At 38.9% G+C, this 9,790-nt stretch overlaps 2 pseudogenes; both read right to left on the reverse strand.

Annotated features, from left to right (window-relative positions):
• Positions 1-3,994: 3,994 nt before the first annotated feature.
• Positions 3,995-6,458, reverse strand: LOC108630421 (uncharacterized; annotated as a pseudogene).
• Positions 6,459-7,989: 1,531 nt separating this feature from the next.
• LOC113463812 (uncharacterized) overlaps positions 7,990-9,790 on the reverse strand; it is a 4,416-nt pseudogene continuing 2,615 nt past the window's right edge.

Below are 9,790 nucleotides of genomic sequence, written 5' to 3' on the forward strand. Positions count from 1 at the left end.
ATTCTATCCTTTACTTTCTTCGACTCTCGCGAAGTTATTTAACGCTTTTAACGACAATATCGTATGTTCGAATTCCGAACATACGACATTGCTTGTCAACAGCGTGTTTTTCTAATTTTTGAATTTGTCGGTTCTCGCGGCCGTTGTTATGTTTCTCCGACCGACCGGCTCGCGTCATAATCGGATTAAGAGATTATTGAACCGTTTCTTATATTCTTCGACGTGACGAATTCCCGTCTACCGACAATACCGTCGATTTTCGGGGAAGGAATATCCCGATTTCAAGAAGCGCATGTGACTCATGCTTCTTCGAATTCAATCCTCTAACATATGCAAATTTTTAACAGTGACTGTTCCATGAATGTAGTTAAGAACTTTGTACGATCAACTAAACATACAGGATACGGATGATGCATTTTATGCTCGGACTCGTAATAACAAATTAGGTATCTTTTTATCGAAAAGTAACGTATAGTAAACCACCGCTACTTAATCCGGCAGTGATGCTGTATAGAAGAAGCATGTTGCTACGTAGCGTTCTCTAATCAAGCATGAATATAAGCACATTGGAATATTCTTTTTCATTGTACGTACTTCCGGAACTTGTTAGTTCCCCCGATACAATCGAACCGATTATTAAGTAAACAGCAGCCATCGTCGATATTCGGACACATTTCGAAACGAAATAACATTTTTAATATTGGTCGAATATTAAAAAGAAGTGAAGCGCGTCCGAATTGGAGGACCACTGTATCTCTGAGAATGATTTCCAAATAAAATATATAATATTATTGTACATTAGGAAACGTGTGCCTATACTCGAGTCTATTCCATACATTTTGAAACGGTACTTGCTGAATAGACGCGTCTAACAAATACAGAGGAACTGATAGAGCAGCCAATTAACTATATCATCTGTTAATCTTGATATCGACAATTTATATCAAGAGTTCCTTCCAGTTTCACATTATAATAATTGTGTTTACTATGTAGTTGAATAACGGAACTGTCGATCAACAGTCGAGTTCATTTTCATTGCCAATAAACGACAGGGTCGTCGGACATGAAGTAGATCACCTGATTTCTGTTCAAATCCCAACTTCTACTCATTGGCTCACTTTTCGATAACTCTAAGACAATAAAATCTAACTGTTAGAGGATACTCTAACGGGAGTCCGGAAGGCGAGGAGAAGCGGGGTACACAAAATAATGACACGTGTAATTCTATATAGAATTACAAAAATAAAGATTTATTAACGTGACCAGTAAAACCGGCCGCGTTCTCAAAAGAAATATACAAAATAACGAAAATAAAATATTCGTTCGCGAAACGAACGCAAAGTATATTTATTATGTTCGACTTTATTTCTTTTGCGTCGGGTTGGGCTTTGTCGTCGCCGCACGTGCGTGTCCTAGCGAGGATCTCTGTCAAAAGAATCGCAAACACCGAGTACGATGTATTATTTATTCCACTCGTAACGATAGGAAATAATTCTTCTAATTTGTGGACTGTATGTAGCTGAGAGGAATTCTCCGGCTTTTTACTCTCAAGTCTCAGTTTGAATTAAATGAGACGAGGACGACAGTAACTTCGGTTTATCACTGTATCGGTGCACCGATCAGCTGTAACCCGACGCTGTCTGCACTGCACGTACAGTGTATACGGTCTGTACTGGAGCTCGGGTTGTAAGGCCGAAAACTCCGACTGATCGGCAATGAGACAAACGATCAATCCGGAATGCAGACGACACNGTGTATGTGTGTGTGTGTGTATATATATATACACCTTGGCCATCGAGTGGGGAAAATTCTCCCGAAGGAAAGTTGTGAGAGACGGTTCAGTAGGTTTCGAGTCGTGCACCTCAACTCAATGATGGATCCCGAAAAATCCAACAGAGTATTAGGAAATGATCCGAGTATTCGTCTAACGCGAAAATGGTTATCCGCCGATTCCGATAAAAAGAGTGTCATTCCGATCGAGTCGTGCCCTTCGCGCATCGTGTAATTCACAGGCCTCGCGGATAGTGAAATTTATTTTGCGAATGTTAAACAATAGACTCCTTTCGGATACGTTTAATGTTAGAGTGCAGGAACGACAGTGTGTTTGAAAATTTTTAAGTGAAGAGTGACAGTTGTGTAACGAAGTTGAGTTTGTGTATAAAAATCAATCGGCTCCTTTGAAAGAACGTAGGATTGATAAAACGTAGGAGCAACAATCTTAGTGTGTTAAAATGTTTAAGTGTAGAGTGACAGTGATCGTGCGGGGTTCCCTCCCTGGACAGAAGATCAGCTGTGGCCTACCTGCGAGAGGCAAAGACGCTGACCCGTTGACCGTGACCCATTGTGAGCAGGTGCACTTGCGAATGAATGAGTAAGTCTAATGTCTATAGTTTTTCATTTTCTTTTAAATTCAATATTGCCTGCGACTTGTTAGTTCCTCATTTATCCTATCATCATCCACATCAGTTATCAGCAATCTATCATTTCACCATCCATTCCACGTGAATGACGATTAAGTGTATTAATTGTTATCCATAATAATGCATGAACAACAATTTCCTTGCATTGTCATTCTTGTAGTTTGTTAAATGCTTCGTACTGAGCGGAGCGTTTGTGCAACAGCGGCCAGATCGGAGCCAACGCTCCCGAGTCGGAGCTCGTGTGACGGTTCTTTTAAAACACCAGCATGTATTTTTTCCAAAGAATTTATAACATAAGAACCGGATATCGATCAGGCTACGCATAACAACGATATACTACCGCGAATGTTATCGAGAATGCTACTGAGAATGCTACCCGAAGCATTCTGCGAATTAGACCACCCAGTAGCGATATGCGTCCGTCACTAAAGCATTGAATCATAAGATAGAAATAAAAGTACAACCCTAAACCTCAGGCAGTCAGTCAGTAATCGTCTGAGCTATTGTGCGTGTCTACTCTGTATCTCGCAAATAAATCGATTGTTCATAGTGGTGATTCCAAGTGTTAACAATTATTTTAAAAAATACACGCCTTACGTGACACTCGTGTCAACCTTGCGCTCACATTGGTCGAGGTTTTTTGTTAATAAGTCCTCAACCACGCCTCGGACAACTTTTTCGCTAAGGAAAGTGTTGTTTATAATCTCCCATTAAAATTCCTTACACTAGTTTTGGAACACCCTGTACTTTATGTGCAAAAATTTTATAAGAACGTAACACAGTTATTAATACTCGAACTATTACTAACAATGTACACATAGTACATTATTTTACGGTGAAAAGCATTCTGTACAATTTTAATGAAGATCTAACGAGATTACGCACTTGTCTATAATGAAAATACGTGAATATTTATAAGAATTTTTATAAAACATTAGATATATGGATTCTTTTATTGCCACGGTGAAACGTGAGTACTTACAAATGAGTTGGAAGTAAAAAAAAGAAACCGAACATTATTGTACAACTTATTATTGTAACATACCATGAATAAAAATTTAAATAGTTATGCAATACGTCAAGAGTGAGTTTTAAATCCTTTAATGAACTGTATACAAAAATTATCGTCATGATTATAAGTGTAATAAATTTGAACGCGACGAACACTGAACAATCAAAATTTTTACCTAATCGTACTTTCAAAAATTAATATATCATGATAGAATAAAGATGCAAGAATAATCTAAGGACATAAAGTACGCAGGGAACATCGAAAACGTTATTGATAATCTTTTCCTTAACTCATTATAATTTATGAACTACGAAATGCATGGTTTTCGATAAATTAAGAGATGAGCAATACTTATAAATATTAACAAAAGGAATATAACAAGTGTCGGCGAAGAACAGCAAAACTGGATAATGATAGATCTCAAACAATCATAAATAGATTTAGGAGCAGGTATGCGATTACATAAACACGATGTTAGTTTTATTGATAATGAAATTTTGTATTTGTATCAAGTAAAATACTTAATCATTTTTCTATATAGATTTGTACAAAATACTCTCCATTATTCGATCCAACGTGCTCTGTGTTTGAATTTCTCACTGCAAACGTCGCACAACTGTCCGAACATGCTGTCGCAATGTTTCTGTTCGTGCTGACGTTTCTTCCCTTTCGAGTCCAACATTATACCGCAGTATCTGCATAACAATTTCTTTATACAAATCACGTTGTGACTTCGTTCCGCCTTGTTCGTCGGGTACTCCTCCATGCAGTCTTCACAGAAGTACATGATCTTGTAATCGTGCCTTTTCAAATGTTCTTCAAGACTTTTTTCGAGGCAAACGTCTGTGGGCAATAATCGCACTCCAAATAATGTTCCTCGGTAATATAATCTAACGGATGACTCTCGTCTATTAAATCGGGTAAATTGTCTCTGTCCTCGTATAACGAGATTATATCTTCGTTCTTCAATCTCGTAATCACGATTTTACGTTGTTTCAAATATTCCTGAAAATCCTGCAGATTCTTTTCCTTCTCTCCTAAGATCCTAGCCAATTTTTCTATGTTCCCTTCGGTGTAAGATTCTTCCAGCTCCTTTTGAAGAGACGTCCTTCTTTTTTTTTCGCTTCTTCCCATTTCAATTTAAGTTTCGATAAACGCGACAGGTATTCGTCAGTATTCGCATAGGATTTGTCATTGGGCGACAGTTCCTTGACCGACTCTACAGATTCTGAGACATCGCTTTCAATTGTGATAATCGAATTGTCCAACTGACTGTCGTCTTTATCAATCTGCATGACCTGGGCAGCAGGAGCCGAATCGCTGTCAACTTTAGTAATCGGTTTCTGTTTATCTTGACTTTCATTGTGTTTGAAATAACGACTCTGAGATTCCTCAAGCTTTAAGGATTCTGATATAGAATTATGCCCACCTAAAACCTTCTCCCGTTTCTTTTTATATTCTTCTATTTGTTCTTCTATAATCTGTTCTCTAATTTCCGCCTTTTTCGTTCTCTCTGGAAATAAATCTTTCGCCTTCGTGGCCAGTGACTCGTATCGTTTTAAAATCTTCTCCATTGGCGTAATATCAAAACCTTTCTTCCCTATGAATTTTTCGTCTTTCTTGTCTACCGGTTTGTCCATCTTCTTCACTTTCACTAGCAACAATTCGTTCGGTTTCGAGCCTTTTACAGTAACGTACATGATACCATTTTCTTGACTGGTACTAAGATTTAACGAATTATTTACATCTAATTTTTGTACTTTAAAATCATTGTAGTTCTTGTCGGAATCATTTTCCATCTCTTCCGTAGATTTCTTTTTGCATTGCGACGATCAACAACGTTTCAATATGTTCGGTTGTTTTGATTCTTTCGCATTCTCAACTTCGGTTTCAGCGGTAGCATGCGACGCGACAGAAGAATCGTTACCATCCACTTTGTTAACTTTTGCGTACGTTTTTAGGCCAGTCTCATACCTGTACGAAGCTGGAGTCGAAACATTCATTTTCTTGTCAACAACAAAATTGTTATCACAGAAGAAAACGAATTGTTTCATGTTTTTTTTCGGTTGGATGTGCCGCCGTTTGGCGTTCGGTACTTCGAGTTCATCGTTGGATTCCGCGTCAGGTTGAAATGGTGGATCGCCTGAATCGAATTCTTCAATCGAGTCATTATCATCGCTGCTTATGTTAATGACCATATCTTTGAATATCTCGATTTCATCCTTAACATTAGGTTTCTCAGATTCCACTGTAGTTTTCTCTTTTTTCGACATCTGTTCAACTTCCTTTTTCTTCGTGGGACAACTCGTAGATATGTAGCTCGACGATGCTGTCGGCTTCTCCCTCTCTTTACTCGTAGACGGACTTTTATCGTCGAGAATTACAATCGTTTCGGTTTGTTTCTCCGTAGATCTCGTCGCCTGTACTTTGCTCGTTGCTATATTCTTCGTTGCAGTATCGGCCAGAGTAAAGTGAATGGATTTCCGTTCAATTTCTGCCTTCTTTATTTGCATAAAAAATTTATAACTCATCTTTAAATCGCATATACAGTCCATACACATCTGGGTCGACAAACTGTCATACGGATTTATTTCTTCCAAATGTTTAATTCATTGGCTCAATCTCATTTGATTACCCTTCTCACTAAAAATGTCGACCAGCGGAACTTTCAATCCGGCGTAAGTCCTACAATACTTTTTTAATTTCTCCCTCGTTCGTTCCGTTATCGACAGCTTCTATTGTGCAGATTGTTTATTGTGCAAAGAGATCTTAGTTAACTCGTTCAGACTATTCGCATCGTGCGACAGCAGCTTGACGCGAGGGGTGATCTTCTTTAATTCGTTTATATTCTTAATTTGACCGAACGTTTCTTTGCTTGTCGGCAATCCAGATTTGTTCGATTTATACACCATCTTGACATCACTGTCGCATTCACTTTTAATATTATTAGAAGTATTGCGTAATGTTACTTCACTATAGTTATGATCCTTGTTATTAACTTCAATGTGCTGCATCTTCGATTCAATAATTTAAGATCTTTCCATTGTTAGGGATGGTTGCCCTAACTGGGAGCCGGAATAGGAGAATCGGGTGTTAGAAATAATTACATGAGAAGTTTCCCTTGGAAACCCACAACCGTTTATTAAAAGAAGAGAAAAGAAAATATATAAATTGATTGAACTAGAGAGCAAGGCGGGAATGCCAGGAGAACCTTAACGTCCTCGGTGTCCGACACCAGCGTTCGTCTCTCTAGGGTTTCTGGAAACAATTGAAAAATCCAAATTATGCGATGCACGGATAGTCATGTAATTAATTGGCGTAAGACGTGTGCGACCGACTCGTCTTCGCTTCGCGTGGACTGTATAAGTCAATCGGCACGAAAAGATAACATTCAGCGGTAGCATGCGACGCTCGTTTCCTCGTGCCGAAACTCGTATCTCAGAACGAGGCCTCGGATAATCCGGAGTGTCGTAAATACTCCGGATTCTCTTTTGGCCGTTTCGCTCGTACACTGTGGTATGCACACGCATAATGCCCTGTGACGAACACGTCGTGGCATTTATGGTGGTTGGCAATTTTCTTATCTGAAAATATCGGTGGGCCTACAGTTACGACCGGGATCCCGGGCCGATACCGGTATGCCGTGACGCAGGAGGATGCACCGGACAGCACCAACGAACACCGGTTACAACGAATCGTTGCAGAGCGAGTATGATGGTCACGACGCCGTGACAAATGCGACTTTTACCACCGCAATGGCAAAGGGCTTCCGACTTTAAACGGTCCCGGTAAAAGCCGCACTGCTCTGACCAGCGAAACTCGCGTTCGGGCGATGACCGAAGGATCACCTTCGAAAATCACTCCGATACGATCAAGGTGTGGGAGAATTCCTCTCATTGCAGTAGATCTATACCGATCTACTGCAGTTCCAATCAATAAGAATACAGGATTTCAACAAACAGCTGATTCTAATCCGTAATGCAGACGGATTTCTCATCGTCAGCGCGGCTTTAATCTGCTTTGCGAATTCTGAGAACCTTCTCGGAAATTCGGCTGGAATACCTGTACCTCGGTCGGCCCCTGAAAGCGCTTTACCGAAGGCGCGACCAGCTGTGATGTTGCTCATGCTCTATAATGGCTGCAGCCACGATCCTATCTGTTATAGCCAGCTTGACACCCTACAACTTGGAAAACGGAACGTGAATCAAGCCGCAAATCCGATCGTAACGAGCAAATTGGCACCCGATTGTTTTATAATTCTTTAATTCAGTATTCGTGCAAGTGCCGATGCACAGACCGCGAGTAATTCGAACTCCTGAATAATAAGGTATGAGTTTTACGCTATGAAATTGAATTCATTTCAAAACTGAAGTTGCTTCGCTTTCGAAATAAACGACTCAATTAACGAAGATGCTTTTATTAATTTCAATGCATATTTAACTTGACAAATTTCATGTAGATTAAATTTTATGAAAATAGAATATGCAAAAAATATTCAAGTTAGACTACTTAGAATCTTAGGAGCTAAATCCCTATCACAATGATTAAAAATAAATTCTATCCACATTTCAATTTCACATAGTCTGGTACTGTCAATAATTTAAAATCTTGAAGGTTTCTGAAACAATTAAACGAAAACAAATTTTTCTCAATAAACGTTTATTTTAAAGTGCATTTTTTATAACATACTATATATTCCACTTCGAAGTGGCATAACATACTTAAAAACATTTAGAGTATTTTAAATAAGAGTTCTATCATCATCAATGCTTTAACATAAAAGATCACGATCTCCTGCGTGATAAACTCGAGATAAACTATGCAAATGTTAAATGACAAGGAACTTTGCAGAAGTTAGAAAAAGATTTTGGATGACGATATGTGTATACAGAGTGTCCCAGCTAACTCTGGCATCTAAAATATCTCGCTTGTTTTTCATGATAGAAAAAATGTTAGAAGAAAAAGTTATTGCATCCGATGGGACACATATTCTGATTGGAAAAAAATTTTGCTCAAGGTCATTTTTTTCGAGATTTCAAGGTCATCGGTGTTCTTTTAAGTGGATCGGTATATTTTTGCTTCCTTATCATGATAGAGAATCTTAAAACGAATTCAACGACCTATAACACAAGGACATTGAAAGTCACATAAAGCGGGAAAAGCGGGAAACGGTGCGTGCCTTAACGAACAAGGAATATTTAAATATGTTCGTCATTTACTCGTTATAATCCGAGAGCGGCAGTGGAATTGTTCCGCAAACGGTATTCCGATCGGAATTAAGAATTAAAATAAAAACATGTATGCAAATTTTCAATTGCAAAGTGCAATGTGACAGTGGATTTGTAAAATGAAAAGTGACAGTGAATTTGGAAAGTGTAAAAGTGACAACAACAAACAGTTTGTTTTGTGAAAATTTGCCAGTGGGAAAGTGACAATGATCGTGATGATAAGGAAAAAATCATCGGGTGCAGGTCACTGACTTATTCCAAGCATCAGCTGCTGCTAGCCATGTGTCCTATCTTCGAGTGCCTAAGGTCGACCCATTGACCCGTTGACGTTCTTCTACGAGCAGGTGCACTGACCAACGAAGAAGTAAGTTCAACTCTGATTCTTTTCACATTTTTCATAATTTGACCTATCCTGTAATTTGTAAAGTTGTTTGTTATTTCATTGAGCATGTTACATTTGTTCAGTGAACGTAAGTAACGACTAATCCCTTTCTTTCTTCTGATATTTAACCAATTTGTTAGTTCGTTTTTGCATGCAGCATTTCTTTAATCCTATGCTCTCGTCACGAGCGCGACATACGGGCGCGGCAACGCACGAGGCGGTTATCGCGCTCCTGCCCGCCTTGTATACTCGCGCTTTGATTGGGCGGGGATTTTCGTTAATAACTCAATAACCACGCCTCGGACAACTTTTTCGCAAAGGAAAAAGTTGTTTAAAATCACCTCAACTCCTCCTCATTTTCAAGCGTAGTATTAGTTCTGGGACACCCTGTATATACATATTTTCTTTGATACGTACCAACGTATGCAACGTATTTAATAACGACACAATGATCGGGTTTCTCTCCTGGTTCATAAAGAATTCTATTTGACTGCACCATATCGTCTACGACGTTCCTTTTTGATATCTAAAACAATAAAATTTCGTTATGGAATCGAACTAAATTTACTATTCTTTAATCAACCTTACCTCTTTCGATCGGAATTGTTGAGGAGCAGTCAAATTGTATCCATCGTTATTTCCAAGGTGATTATAGCTGACGATCGATTCTGGCTTGATATCCGCAGACACTAAGAAGTTCACGAGCACTGATTTCAATTTCGTTTGTTCGGATTTAAAGTCATCACCG

Source organism: Ceratina calcarata, unplaced genomic scaffold (genome assembly GCF_001652005.2).
Source record: "Ceratina calcarata isolate Rehan_Ccalc_2016 unplaced genomic scaffold, ASM165200v1 scaffold752, whole genome shotgun sequence".
Taxonomy (NCBI): domain Eukaryota; kingdom Metazoa; phylum Arthropoda; class Insecta; order Hymenoptera; family Apidae; genus Ceratina; species Ceratina calcarata.